The 15981-nt window shown below is 37.2% G+C and overlaps 1 long non-coding RNA gene across 1 annotated transcript; it reads left to right on the plus strand.

The window, feature by feature from the left end:
• The first annotated feature begins 7708 nt into the window (after positions 1 to 7708).
• On the plus strand, positions 7709 to 12099 carry LOC308399515. The gene is made up of 3 exons (XR_013972191.1): positions 7709 to 7746; positions 8872 to 8898; positions 11903 to 12099. It is a non-coding gene; the product is annotated as an uncharacterized lncRNA (long non-coding RNA).
• Positions 12100 to 15981: the final 3882 nt, after the last annotated feature.

Genomic DNA, 15981 nt, shown 5'->3' on the forward strand with positions numbered 1-15981 from the left:
TAATATAGTATTTCTGCTTTTAATAGGATTTGTGCTTAATATAGTATTTCTGCTTTTTATAGAATTTGTACTTAATATAGTATTTCTGCTTTTTATAGAATTTGTGCTTAATATAGTATTTCTGCTTTTTATAGGATTTGTGCTTAATATAGTATTTCTGCTAAATTATAGTATTTCTGCTTTTTATAGTATTTGTGCTAAAACATAGTATTTCTACTAAATGTAGTATTTATGCTTAATCATAGTATTTCTATATATTTCTGCCAGGTCCCCAGGCAGCCAATCCTCTGTGAGGACTTAGACATTCAAATTTTCAAATCAGGGCCTGCACGGTTTCCCAGCCAATCATATATGTGTCCTGAGGCATTCAAATTTGCATATTGGGGCCTTCATGGCTTCTAAGCCAGCCAATAATATCTGAGGGCTGAGGAATTCAAATCCACAAATCAGGGCCTGCACGGCTTCCCAGGCAGCCAATCATGTATGTGGGCTCCAGGCATTCAAATTTGCATATTGGGGAATTCGTGGCTTCTAAGTCAACAAGTCATCCATGTCGTATAGCTCTAAAAATTCACATTTTAATGATAAATTGTTAACACTGGAAGATTCCCCCATCTCTTCTGAACAAAACGGTGTAAGAATGACCGCTCTAGCCCCTACGGTTAGGAAATTATGGTCATTTGTTTGAGGGGAGTCCTCACTATGAGAAATAGGCTGCAATAATCCTGTGCCTCTCTCTGCTGCGTGTGTAAAAAGATGCACCTGTTTTGGCGGGAAAAAGTACACAGGCTCTCTGATTGGTGGATTCAAATTCAGTGGCTCCCAGGCTGACCTAGAAACTTACTTCTCTCTCCCTGTGCATTTTTATGCTGATTTTTTCATTTAACAAGTATATTTGAGGGACCCTCAGCATGTTCAGCATTTTTTCAGCTGTCCATTTTGCTTTTCCAATTTTTCTGTTTAACTTATTACTATTGTGCTAAATCATACTGTTTCTGCTATTTCATAAGATTTGTGCTTAATATATTATTTCTGCTTTTAATAGGATTTGTGCTTAATATAGTATTTCTGCTTTTTATAGAATTTGTGCTTAATATAGTATTTCTGCTTTTTATATGATTTGTGCTTAATATGGTATTTCTGCTAAATTATAGTATTTCTGCTTTTTATAGTATTTGTGCTAAAACATAGTATTTCTACTAAATGTAGTATTTATGCTTAATCATACTATTTCTATATATTTCTGCCAGGTCCCCAGGCAGCCAATCCTCTGTGAGGACTGAGACATTCAAATTTTCAAATCAGGGCCTGCACGGTTTCCCAGCCAATCATATAAGTGTCCTGAGGCATTCAAATTTGCATATTGGGGCCTTCATGGCTTCTAAGCCAGCCAATCATATCTGAGGTCTTTCGTTTCCTCTCTCGTCATATCTCAGCGACGGATGTACATAGAGCAATGAAAATCGCAGTCAAAGTACACCAAAGTCCGCTGATTCACCCAGTACAAGGATTATGCTTCTAGTCCACCTAGTGTTTGAGTTACACAACGTTTTGTAACTCCAAAAAACGGCGTTTTTCGCCTCTCACCTCGATCTAATTCTGACTGCTCATCACCCTGTTTTTCCAAGCAGCTGCTCTTTTTCCCAGTGGCGCAGTTGGTAATGACACGGGTCTGCAAGCCAAAGGTCGCCGGTTCGATTCCACCTTGGTCAACATTTTTTTTCCCTACAAATTAATACACTGTCACAGACCAGTAATTCATATTCATCATTTATTACAATTCTGCAAACTTTTGTGATTTTACGAGCTTTTCTAATATGGACCTCACATTCTTGTTAACACTCCATGGCACAAATACTCTTCCCTTTAGGCTCTGTGTATGTGTGTGTGTGTATCAATATTTCTCCCATTTTAAAGTATTACTCCTCCATAATTGTATTTCTGTTAAATCAAAGTACTTTTACTACATCTCAGTACTTCTCCTGTATCATAGTATTTCTGCCAAATGATAGTATTTCTGTCAAATTATAGTACTTGTGCTAAAACATAGTATTAATTTAAAATTACAATATTCATAGTTCATCACAGTGTCTCTGGTAAATCACAGTATTTCTGCTATGTTGTACTATTTTTCTAAATCATAGTGTTTCTGTAATGTTTAAGTATTTTTGGCTAAATATATTCTTTCTGTTATCTTATACTATTTCTCCTAAGTTCTTGTATTTTTGAGAAGTTATCATGTTTCTGGTAAGTTACAATATTTCTGCAAAGTTCTGCTATGCTATTGTATTTCTGCCAAGTATTATGTTTCCTCTAAGATATTGCAGTTCTGCTAAGTTATTCCATTTTAGCAAACTTCTTTTGCTTCTGCAAAGTTTTTACAATTTCTGCAACTTTTCAGCTTTTTCAGCTACTTTTTGCATACAGCTTCAGCTTTAAGCATCCACACTGCATTTTCGCAGGAAATGCAAATTTTTCTAGTTATTATTATTATTCTTAGGACTTCCGTACACTTTTCGCCGTAGAACTACTTCCACAATTTTCAGCCGATTTTCACCGTTCAAATTTTAAACTATTCTGCTATTTTTGCTCTTTCCGGCTATGACTTTTGCTATTTTTAACTATTATACTTTTTAAAATATTCCACTTTTTTCCTTTAATTTGTCCCATTGAAATGAATGGGAAACTTCAGCAATTCTGCTAAAATTTGCTTGTTTTTGAAACTTAACTACTTCCTCATACTTTCACCTAGAACAACCATTCAAATTTTAAAATGTTCACAAATTATTGGGCTATTCAGGTATGATTCAGCTTTTTCAAATGTTTTACTGTTTTACTTTTATGCCTCTTAAAGTTTTCAGTTGCAAAATTGTGATTTTTCACAAAATACATGCGTTGTTATGGTTGCTATGCTCTTGGCTTCCAGTGTGCCACTGAAGCTTTTGCAGTCTTCTCTTCATGTCCGAACAACTGTTTGCTACTTGCTCAATATTCACTCAACTTCCACAAATTATACATCAAAACGTAGGTATTTTTTCTGGCTTTCAGAAAATGTCACCATCATTGTTGTGGTATTCATAGAACTTTCGCAAATCTCCTCAGACTAACACAAGGTCAGAAAACTCTCCATATAAAGTCAATGGAGAGTTTGTTCAAAATCACCGCTGCATTTCTGTAATGAGAGGCATATTCGAATCGTCATATCTCCTTAACGAAGCAAAGTTAAGACATGAGGCTTGTCCCGGCATATCTTCAGACACTCCTGACGCTCACAATTCAAGAATTTCTTTCTCAACTATTACCGTTCTGAAATGAGTTGGACTTGTTTGAGGGTAGGAAATTCGTCCTTCGCTCAGATTTCTTCAGATTTCAAAGTCTGGAAATGAACCACTTTTTTCTCTCGTCATAACTTTTTGTTGGATTTCCACAGAGACCTGAAAATTTCCATGATTGTTCACCAAAGCCTGCTGTCTCTTACGGTGAAAGAATGATATCGATACTCCAAATAGATTTCAAGTCACAAAGCGTTGTTTGAGGGCAAGTCAAGGCAGTTTTTGCTTCGCTCTACTCAGTTATGGTGCATTAGAAGTCAAATATCTTTAATAATTCATATTTTAATGATAAATTGTAAACACTGGAAGATTCCCCCATGTCTTCTGAACAAAACGGTGTAAGAATGACCGTTCTAGCCCCTACGGTTAGGAAATTATGGTCATTTGTTTGAGGGGAGTCGTCACTATGAGAAATAGACTGCAATAATCCTGTGCCTCTCTCTGCTGCGTGTGTAAAAAGATGCACCTGTTTTGGCGGGAAAACGTAAACAGCCACTCTGATTGGTGGATTTAAATTCGGCAGCTCTCTCCCTCTGTGTGTGTGTGTGTGTGTGTGTGTGTGTGTGTGTGTGTGTGTGTGTGTGTGTGTGTGTGTGTGTGTGTGTTTAGTGGGAGAGAGAGAACCCTACCCTTATTTGGCAGCATGTCATTGTAGGATTTAAATTGAATATAGTTAGACTGGTTGACTGGATTAGAGCCTGTGTTTGTGTGTCCCTCTCTGCATTTCTGTTTCAATATGCCTCCATATTTGTAATTTTGTAAGTTATTGCTATTCTGCTAAATCATAGTATTTCTGGTACTTTTCGGTACTTGTGCTAAATACAGTATTTCTGCTAAATTATAGTATTTCTGCTTTATTATACTATTTGTGCTAAAACATAGTATTTCTACTAAATGTAGTATTTCTGCTTTTTATACTATTTGTGCTAAATTATAATATTTCTGCTTTTTATACTATTTGTGCTAAAACATAGTATTTCTACTAAATGTAGTATTTATGCTTAATCATACTATTTCTGCTTTTTATAGGATTTGTGCTTAATATAGTATTTCTGCTTTTTATAGAATTTGTGCTTAATATAGTATTTCTGCTTTTTATAGGATTTGTGCTTAATATAGTATTTCTGCTAAATTATAGTATTTCTGCTTTTTATAGTATTTGTGCTAAAACATAGTATTTCTACTAAATGTAGTATTTATGCTTAATCATACTATTTCTGCTTTTTATAGGATTTGTGCTTAATATAGTATTTCTGCTTTTTGTAGGATTTGTGCTTAATATAGTATTTCTGCTAAATTATAGTATTTCTGCTTTTTATAGTATTTGTGCTAAAACAATGTATTTCTACTAAATGTAGTATTTATGCTTAATCATAATATTTCTATATATTTCTGCCAGGTCCCCAGACAGCCAATCCTCTGTGAGGACTGAGACATTCAAATTTTCCAATCAGGGCCCAGCCAATCATATATGTGGGCTGAGGACTACAAATTTGCATATTGGGGCCTTCATGGCTTCTAAGCCAGCCAATCATATCTGAGGGCTGAGGAATTCAAATCCACAAATCAGGGCCTGCACGGCTTCCCAGCCAGCCAATCATATATGTGGTCTGAGGCATTCAAATTTGTATATTTGGGAATTCGTGACTTCTAAGTCAACAAGTCATCCATGTTATATATCTCTAAAAATTCATATTTTAATGATAAATTGTCAACACTTGAAGATTCCCCCATCTTTTCTGAACAAAACGGTGCAGTGACCGTTCTAGCCCTTACGGTTAGGAAATTATAGTCATTTGTTTTGAGGGGAATCCTTAATGGATAATGTTTATATATATATATATATATATATATATATATATATATATATATATATATATATATATATATATATATATATGGCAAGAATACCAGAGGTGCAAAACACCAGCTACTGGTAGACAGAACAATCAGCCGAGACTGCAAGACCAGACTGACCAACCTGTGCACTGCCTGGATTGATTACAAGAAGGCCTATGACTCAATGCCCCACAGCTGGATACTGGAATGCCTAGAATTGTACAAGATCAATGGGACCCTAAGAGCCTTCATCAGGAACTCAATGGGGATGTGGCGTACAACACTAGAGGCCAACTCCAAGCCCATAGCACAAGTTACCATCAAGTGCGGGATCTACCAAGGAGATGCTCTGTCCCCACTGCTGTTCTGCATAGGCCTGAACCCCCTCAGTGAGATCATTAACAAGACTGGCTACGGATACCGACTACGGAACGGAGCAGTTGTCAGCCACCTCCTGTACATGGATGACATCAAGCTGTATGCCAAGAGTGAACGAGACATCGATTCACTGATCCACACTACCAGGCTATACAGCAATGACATTGGAATGTCGTTCGGACTGGAGAAGTGTAGTCGGATGGTAACAAAGAGAGGGAAGGTAGTCAGAACTGAGGGGATTGAACTACCAGAAGGCAACATTGCAGACATAGAGGACAGTTACAAGTACCTGGGGATCCCGCAGGCAAATGGGAACCATGAAGAGGCCGCTAGAAAGGCTGCAACCACCAAGTACCTGCAGAGGGTCAGGCAAGTCCTGAGGAGTCAGCTGAATGGTAAGAACAAGATCCGGGCCATCAACACATACGCCCTGCCCGTGATCAGGTACCCTGCTGGGGTAATAGGCTGGCCAAAGGAGGAGATAGAAGCCACTGACATAAAGACAAGAAAGCTCCTGACCATGCATGGAGGGTTTCACCCCAAGTCCAGCACCCTGAGGCTGTACGCTAAGCGGAAGCAGTGAATACCTCAGGCAGCAGAAACCCAAGAAAGAGGAGGGAGACGAGGAACCATCATGGAAGGACAGGCCCCTGCACGGTATGTACCACCGGCAGATAGAGGAGGTGGCTGATATCCAGAAATCCTACCAGTGGCTGGACAAAGCTGGACTGAAAGACAGCACAGAGGCACTAATCATGGCAGCACAAGAACAAGCTCTGAGTACAAGATCCATAGAGGCTGGGGTCTATCACACCAGGCAAGACCCCAGGTGCATGCTGTGTTTGTGCAGTTAGCTGGGGTTCAGTCTGGATTACCTGCATAACTTCAGGCTCTGGGACAGACACTGAGGGAACACCTTTCTTTACCACATCTGCATAAGACACTGTGGCTGTCTCTCCATCATGCTGTGTTTGTACAGTTAGCTGGGGTTCAGTCTGGATTACCTGCATAACTTCAGGCTCTGGGACAGACACTGAGGGAACACTTCTCTTTACCACATCTGCATAAGACACTGTGGCTGTCTGAACACTGCTCTGCACTTCTGTGCTGGGAAAAGCTGAAACACACACCTTTACCTGCTCACTGGTCTGAGAAACATTCACCTGTTCTTTCTGCTTTTGCCATCTAAGCTTCTGGGACTGCGACCTTTGACTTTTTCTTGGCATTTTGCTGAAGTACAATCTGGAACTTATATGTGGTTATACACAAATATAAACAAAACTGAACCTTGAAACAGAAAAACTTATAACTCCTCAAGTTACTGTTAAATCTGAGAAATGTACTATTATACTATAAAATGTTTTTATGAATATATGAATAGATGTTAAAAAGCTGATTTGTACTCCAAACTCAAAAAATAAAGGAAATTCAAAGTTCTCTGGAAACAATTTGGTGCGTTTTATTGTACCTCTTTTAGAAACGGGGTTTCTTCAGCTGGATGTTCTGCAGCAGTCAGGAAACAGGAAGTCTGGGTCCTCAGGCACTTCTCGATGACAATACTAACTGAATACTTACACCGAGTGACAAAATGGGTTTGTCCTTAAATAATAGTACTATAAACTTGCAGTCAAATGTTATAGCCAATGAAACAGACTAACAGACTGGATCTAATTTATTATTTATCTGAATGTATGTATTACAAAATAACCAGATTATCTTATTACAAATAAACTTATAAAAAGGTGATATTTTATACAATTGATCAAAGTAAGCCAAACTAGCAGTCCAAACTAAAGTCTAATGCAAAATTAAAATGACAAATGTAGGGCTGTGTAAGTAGTTTCTACTATAAGTTCTACTGTACTGTAATTCTACTACTGTATATTCAACTTGTAATTTCCAGCAAAATGACTGAATGTGAGAGAGTTTAAAGACAGGAAAGAAAGAGCAGTGAGAGCAGAGATCTCTCAGAATTCTGTAAGAATCACCTTAATAAAGACAGAAATCTTTAATAAGGTGCAGAAAGAGAAGATGGGGTGTTTATAGTAAAGCTGTTGTAAACAAAGAATTTAACAGATTTTTTTTTCACTACAGATTGTGATGCAGTATTGACTCTGATGCTGATTTCAGTTGTCTGATTCTGTATTTTTGTTCTTTTGTTACAGAGTGAAACAGAACTTCGGTTTTGCCTTTGCTGGTAAGTAAGCAGCAATTGTAACTGCAGTAATATGACATTGTCACTGTGTAACATGTTTAGCAACTTACCTAACGTAGTTTGGTTTTTGTGACATTACCATTTACTGATGGGCAAAAACAAATGGTCAGAATTTATACCTTGTAGCAGCAAAGGCCCCGCACATGACCTCTGACTGTCCCTGAAGTTTAACAGGCCATTTGTGTCTGATTTTTATGTTTGAACACAAACAACTGTTTTTATACAGTTGTTCATGTTCTCCGTTTGTTTATGGATTTACCTAGCAGACATAACTATGAACGCATTTTAGGTGAGTTAGTGTAAGTGGTAGTTTAAACACTTAAGAGCACCACAGTTGTTGATTTATATCTTCACTCATATTCTGCTTATGTATTACATTAAAGTCAGACCACTATAGAAGTATTTTTGCCTGAGTGAACAGAAGTGGTAGGTTAAACATTTAAGCAATAATAAAAGACTAAGAGAACCAGAGTTGTGAGTAGGCAATGTTGTGTATGTTAAAGCCTGTGTGTAATTTATGTACACTAAGTTTAAATCAGTTTCTTAATAAGTTGCTTGATACAATGTGTTTGAAAATTATATATAAAAGGGAAATATTGCAAAATACAAAAAGATTCCTGCCAACAGGTACAATGGAAGGACTTTTTATTATAATTTTTAAGAAATTAATTGCAAAAATGGCGTGCCACTGTTGTTACTATAACATGTCAGAATTTACATGTATTTTAGGATTTACATATTCAGATCAGAACTAAAACCTAATGAGGTTTTCCGTTGATTCTAACAGTTGTGGTTTTTCCACACTTTATTAAGCACTGACTTGTGATAGAAAATGATGGAGCTAAAAAGCCATAATCTGTACCAACAAATATTGGTGCCTCTTCTTTGCACTTCTGTAGTATGCATGCCTTTATTACACATGTTATCGTCATGTGAGACTCTGTAACTAAAGTTTGTCCTCTTTAAACTACAGTGAGTTCATAAAGGCTTGAAGAAATTGAGGATCTTACTAGTTATTTCATGTCACAGTAAATTGGATTGTGTGTGAAGAGGTTCAACAGTGTAAGTCATTAAACAGTGATCTGATGTGTTGTTTCCTTTCTCTAGGATACTGATCTGATCGTCGCAAGTCTGGTAAGTATAGGTTTTGTCTGCAGTACAGTGCTGAGAAAGGTCTTTCTTCCTTGCAGATTTATTTTGTTTATGCTTTTTTTCACATGTTTCAAATCATCTAACAAGGATGACCTGGATAAATACAAAAAGCAGTTTTAAAGTGATGATTTCATTTTTGAACCAGAACAACCTGGTCTAATGTAAAAACATATTGGTCTCTAATACCCAGCTGTGGATGCCCTTATAGCAACAATTACCATCAAGCATTTACAGTAACTGGTAATGACTGGTTTACATCACTGGTTGATTTTGGTCCACTATAATTTCAGAATTGTCTTAATTAGATCCAAACAGGACAGGCAAAAAAAGAAAAGAAAAAAGTCTTAATTAAGGCCCAATATAGGGTTTTCAAGTCATACCAAGTACCACGGTGGTTAGCACTGTTGCCGCACAGCAAGAAGGTCCTGAGTTTAATTCCAACATCAGGCCGGGGTCTTTCTGTGTGGAGTTTGCATGTTCTCCCGGTGTTTGCTTGGGTTCCCTCCGGGTACTCCGGCTTCCTCCCACCGTCCAAAGACATGCAGCTTGTGGGGATAGGTTAATTGAATAATCCAAATTGTCACTAGGTGTGTATCTGCGAATGAATGTGAGTGCGAATGGTTGTCTGTCCCTGTGTGTTGGCCCTGCGACAGACTGGCGACCTGTCCAGGGTGTACCCTGACTCTCACCCTACGACAGGTGGGATAGGCTCCAGTGCCCCCTGAAAAGGATAAGCGGAAGCGAATGGATGGATGGATGGATGGATGGATGGATAGGGTTTTCAAGTCATACCAAGTATCTTAATTTCATTAAGGTCCAGACTGATTCGTTTACACCAAGTGTTTTGTTTCATTCATTCAATTGGACTTGCTTGTGTGCTTCAGATCCTAAGTGTGATTAAACTTAAGCCCAGGACCTGATGAGTTGATGTAGGTCCTGAAGTAGTAAAGGAACTCTGGGACATCACAGTAACAGCACCATGTTTGACTTTAATGCTGGTGTTTTTCTCTCACTATAGATGATTCAGTTTAGTGCAGTTAGTCAGCACAGCTCTTGGTTATCATCGAGATATTATTAGGCAACTTGTTTTTGCCTGTTCAGCTACAACGTCTGGGAGGGTTTCTGTTTTCTGGGGTCTCCAGATCCTTAGAAATCTCTTTGTAAACCTTTACAGAACTATATGTGTTTGTTTCACATTAGAGCAGCTCACGACTAGCAGTTTAGGGACAATTAAATATTCACATAGGGCAGGGGTCTCAAACTCCACTCTTCAAGGGCCGGTGTCCTGAAGCTTTTCCACGTGTCCCTGTTACAAAACACCTGAATAACATTTGTAGGTCATTAGTGAGAGTATAGAATTTGACTGTGTTGAAGTGGCATCCCCGAAGACTGTTCAAATTTAAGTAATTTAAGTGTTTGGAAAAATGTACTTCTAAAAGTACTTTCATTGCATCATGTTCATTCACTCATGAGCTGCTATAACATGAATCAAATGGCTGAATTACCACCTCAGCATGCAGTCACGTTCTGTAGAGTTTTGCTAATGACCTACTAATGTTATTCAGGTGTGTTGCAACAGGGACACATAGAAAAGTTTCTGGACACCAGGCCTTAACGACCAGAGTTTGAGACCACTGGTGGTAGGGCATGGTGGATTTCAAAAGCTTCTTCCCTTAAATCACTGCCTAAAAACTGCTTTTTGTAATTTGTCATAATGACTTGCAAAATATAGGTGGGATGAAAACATAAACATAAGACATTTTATAGTGGCCTGATATTTTTATCAAGGCTGTTTTTTGAAAATAATCCTGCCCTAATTTACAAAAGATGAACTGTCTGAAAGTCATGTTTGTTTGTTTGTTTGTTTGTTTGTTTAAGAAATGTGGGAATCTCCAGCAAAGATCTTACATGCAACAGCTCAGATACAGCACTCACTTCTGTTCTTTTTATCATGAAATGATCTACAAAGAAATTATCATCATACTAAATTATGGTAATTAGGCCTTTATATCAGCTATGATACGTTTATTATAGATTTAGTGTAGTGCTTATTGCTGTGTATCAAACATGCCCCAAATGTGACTGAAATATGTAGAAACTGCTGTGTAGAAACTAGCTGTCTCCAAATTTCTCATTTTGCCAAAATTCATACAGAGTGGCCTGAAACTGTCTGCTCTAACCTCAGTGTGTTGGTTTTGTTGGACCATATAATATTTACAGTAAGTTACTGTAGCAGCACGTCTTGGTTTGAGTTTAGACTTAGTTTATTGTTTTAATAGAACGTAAAAATGTCCTTATAACAGTTCCACCATCATTTGTTAAACATTGTCATTCTGTTCACTCCAATAATTTACTGTAGAACTCTTTAGTATTTAAAGCCCTACATGTACTGTATTTTTGAGATTATAAGGCATAATGTCAATAAACAAGCCTGTTTTTAAGGCAGATTAAGCCGAACAAACAGTCAGATAAGTCCAACTTTATTCAAGTCATTCACAACAACTCTCAACACTGTTCAGTTGTAACACATAAAATACAGAACAATACACTCACTTTTTCAGTTCATTCCTCATCTACAAATCCATCAAACTCTTCATGGGTTGATCAGTTTGAAATCTGCTTCATAAGCATGTCTCTTAGCACGTGCCAGGTCCTTGTACACACACCATAATGTTATGTTGAAGCACCGTACGAATTACTCTGCGAGGGTCCTGACTATGGTAGCCATAATGCTCTGACAATACATCAAGCAGCGCAGCTTTGTAGCTTACCGAAGTATTACTAAAATATTTGACAGAATTTTGAGCGCTGTGTACCACAGAAATCCCGTTTGAGGTCAGTAAGCATAACCAGAATCGATACACTAGGCACATTGTATATTTTTGAGAAAATGACAGGATTTTAGGTGTGCCATATAGTCTGAAGAATATGGTAAATACAAGCATATTGGAAATACGACTAATTCCAGTCCTTTTGTGTCTTACAGGTGACCTGCTGCAGAAGATCCTCTCTCTCTCTATCATTATAAGCAATTCTGTCTATCCTATCACTCTCCCAACTCTATCTAATTTGAAAGCCATTCTATCTTGTATCCCTCTATCTCTACCGCTCTATCTAATTTGAAAGCCATTCTATCTTGTATCCCTCTCTCTACCGCTCTATCTAATTTGAAAGCCATTCTATCTTGTAATGTTTAAGTATTTTTGGCTAAATATATTCTTTCTGTTATCTTATACTATTTCTCCTAAATTCTTGTATTTTTGAGAAGTTATCATGTTTCTGGTAAGTTACAATATTTCTGCTAAATTCTGCTATGCTATTGTATCTCTGCCAAGTATTATGTTTCCTCTAAGATATTGCAGTTCTGCTAAGTTATTCCATTTTAGCAAACTTCTTTTGCTTCTGCAAAGTTTTTACAATTTCTGCAACTTTTCAGCTTTTTCAGCTACTTTTTGCATACAGCTTCAGCTTTAAGCATCCACACTGCATTTTCGCAGGAAATGCAAATTTTTCTAGTTGTGTGGATGCTTTAAGCATCCACACTATTGAGTTCCTGTTTCTCTTTATTCTTTATACTTTATTCTAGTTGCTTCCGTACACTTTTCGCCGTTTAACTACTTCCACAATTTTTGTGCTATTTTCACCGTTCAAACTTTAAACTATTCAGCTATTTTTGCTAATTCCTGCTACGATTTTTGCTATTTTTAACTATTATACTTTTTAAAATATTAAGCTTTTTTCCTTTAATTTGTCCCATTGAAATGAATGGGAAACTTCTGCAATTCTGCTAAATTTTGCCTGTTTTTGAAACTTAACTACTTCCTCATATTTTCACCTAGAACAACGATTCAAATTTTAAAATGTTCACAAATTATTTGGCTATTCAGGTATGATTCAGCTTTTTCAAATCTTTTACTGTTTTACTTTTATGCCTCTTAAAGTTTTGAGTTGCAAAATTGTGATTTTTCACAAAATACATGTGTTGTTATGGTTGCTATGCTCTTGGCTTCCAGTGTGCCACTGAAGGTTTTGCAATTTTCACTTCATGTCCGAACAACTTCCTGCTACTTGCTCAATTTTCACTCAACTTCCACAAATTATACATCAAAACGTAGGTATTTTTGCTGGCTTTCAGAAAATGTCACCATCATTGTTGTGGGATTTATAGAATTTTTGCAAATCTCCTCAGACTAACACAAGGTCAGAAAACTCTCCATATAAAGTGAATGGAGAGCTTGTTCAAAATCACCGCTGGATTTCTGTAATGAGAGGCATATTCGAATCGTCATATCTCCTTAACGAAGCAAAGTTAAGACATGAGGCTTGTCCCCGAATATCTTCAGACACCCCTGACGCTCACAATTCAAGAATTTCTTTCTCACCTATTACCGTTCTGAAATGAGTTGGACTTGTTTGAGGGTAGGAAATTCGTCCTTCGCTCAGATTTCTTCAGATTTCAAACTGTGGAAATGAACCACTTTTTTCTCTCATCATAACTTTTTGTTGGATTTCCACAGAGACCTGAAAATTTCCATGATTGTTCACCAAAGCCTGCTGTCTCTTACGGTGAAAGAATGATATCGATACTCCAAATAGATTTCGAGTTAGAAAGCGTTGTTTGAGGGCAAGTCAAGGCAGTTTTTGCTTCGCTCTACTCAGTTATGGTGCATTACAAGTCAAATATCTTTAATAATTCATATTTTAATGATAAATTGTAAACACTGGAAGATTCCCCCATCTCTTCTGAACAAAACGGTGTAAGAATGACCGCTCTAGCCCCTACGGTTTGGAAATTATGGTCATTTGTTTGAGGGGAGTCCTCACTATGAGAAATAGGCTGCAATAATCCTGTGCCTCTCTGTGCTGCGTGTGTAAAAAGAGGCACATGTTTTGGCGGGAAAAAGTACACAGGCTCTCTGATTGGTGGATTCAAATTCAGCAGCTCCCAGGCTGACCTAGAAACTTACTTCTCTCTCCCTGTGCATTTTTTTGCTGATTTTTTCATTTAACAAGTATATTTGAGGGACCCTCAGCATGTTCAGCATTTTTTCAGCTGTCCATTTTGCTTTTCCAATTTTTCTGTTTAACTTATTACTATTGTGCTAAATAATACTATTTCTGCTATTTTATAAGATTTGTGCCTAATATAGTATTTCTGCTAAATTACAATATTTCTGCTTTTTATACTATTTGTGCTAAAACATAGTATTTCTACTAAATGTAGTATTTATGCTTAATCATACTATTTCTGCTTTTTATGGGATTTGTGCCTAATATAGTATTTCTGCTTTTTATAGGATTTTTGCTCAAACATAGTATTTCTACTAAATGTAGTGTTTATGCTTAATCATCCTATTTCTGCTTTTTATAGGATTTGTGCTTAATATAGTATTTCTGCTAAATTATAGTATTTCTGCTTTTTATAGTATTTGTGCTAAAACATAGTATTTCTACTAAATGTAGTATTTATGCTTAATCATAGTATTTCTATATATTTCTGCCAGGTCCCCAGGCAGCCAATCCTCTGTGAGGACTGAGAAATTCAAATTTTCAAATCAGGGCCTGCACGGCTTCCCAGCCAATCATATATGTGTCCTGAGGCATTCAAATTTGCATATTGGGGCCTTCATGGCTTCTAAGCCAGCCAATCATATCTGAGGGCTGAGGAATTCAAATCCACAAATCAGGGCCTGCACGGCTTCCCAGCCAGCCAATCATATATGTGGTCTCAGGCATTCATATTTGCATATTGGGGAATTCGTGGCTTCTAAGTCAACAAGTCATCCATGTCATATATCTCTAAAAATTCACATTTTAATGATAAATTGTTAACACTGGAAGATTCCCCCATCTCTTCTGAACAAAACAGTGTAAGAATGACCGCTCTAGCCCCTACGGTTAGGAAATTATGGTCATTTGTTTGAGGGGAGTCCTCACTATGAGAAATAGGCTGCAATAATCCTGTGCCTCTCTGTGCTGCTGCGTGTGTAAAAAGATGCACCTGTTTTGGCGGGAAAACGTAAACAGCCACTCTGATTGGTGGATTTAAATTCGGCAGCTCTCTCCCTGTGTGTGTGTGTGTGTGTGTGTGTGTGTGTGTGTGTGTGTGTGTGTGTGTGTGTGTGTGTGTGTGTGTGTGTGTGTTTAGTGGGAGAGAGAGGACCCTGCCCTTATTTGGCAGCATGTCATTGTAGGATTTAAATTGAATGTAGTTAGACTGGTTGACTGGATTAGAGCCTGTGTTTGTGTGTCCCTCTGTGCATTTGTGTTTCAATATGCCTCCATATTTGTAATTTTGTAAGTTATTACTATTCTGCTAAATCATAGTATTTCTGGTACTTTTCGGTACTTGTGCTAAATACAGTATTTCTGCTAAATCATACTATTTCTGCTTTTCATAAGATTTGTGCCTAATATAGTATTTCTGCTAAATTATAGTATTTATTATTTTTATAGGATTTGTGCCAAACATAGTATTTCTGCTAAATTATAGTATTTCTGCTTTTTATACTATTTGTGCCTAATATAGTATTTCTGCTTTTTATAGGATTTGTGCCTGATATAGTATTTCTGCTTTTTATAGGATTTGTACCTAATATAGTATTTCTGCTTTTTATAGGATTTGTGCTTAATATAGTATTTCTGCTAAATTATAGTATTTCTGCTTTTTATAGTATTTGTGCTAAAACATAGTATTTCTACTAAATGTAGTATTTATGCTTAATCATAGTATTTCTATATATATATATCTGCCAGGTCCCCAGGCAGCCAATCCTCTGTGAGGACTGAGAAATTCAAATTTTCAAATCAGGGCCTGCACAGTTTCCCAGCCAATCAAATAAGTGTCCTGAGGCATTCAAATTTGCATATTGGGGCCTTCGTGGCTTCTAAGCCAGCCAATCATATCTGAGGGCTGAGGAATTCAAATCCACAAATCAGGGCCTGCACGGCTTCCCAGCCAGCCAATCACATATGTGGTCTCAGGCATTCAAATTTGCATATTGGGGAATTCGTGGCTTCTAAGTCAACAAGTCATCCATGTCATATATCTCTAAAAATTCATAT

Source organism: Rhamphochromis sp. 'chilingali' (genome assembly GCF_963969265.1).
Source record: "Rhamphochromis sp. 'chilingali' genome assembly, chromosome: 7".
Classification (NCBI taxonomy): domain Eukaryota; kingdom Metazoa; phylum Chordata; class Actinopteri; order Cichliformes; family Cichlidae; genus Rhamphochromis; species Rhamphochromis sp. 'chilingali'.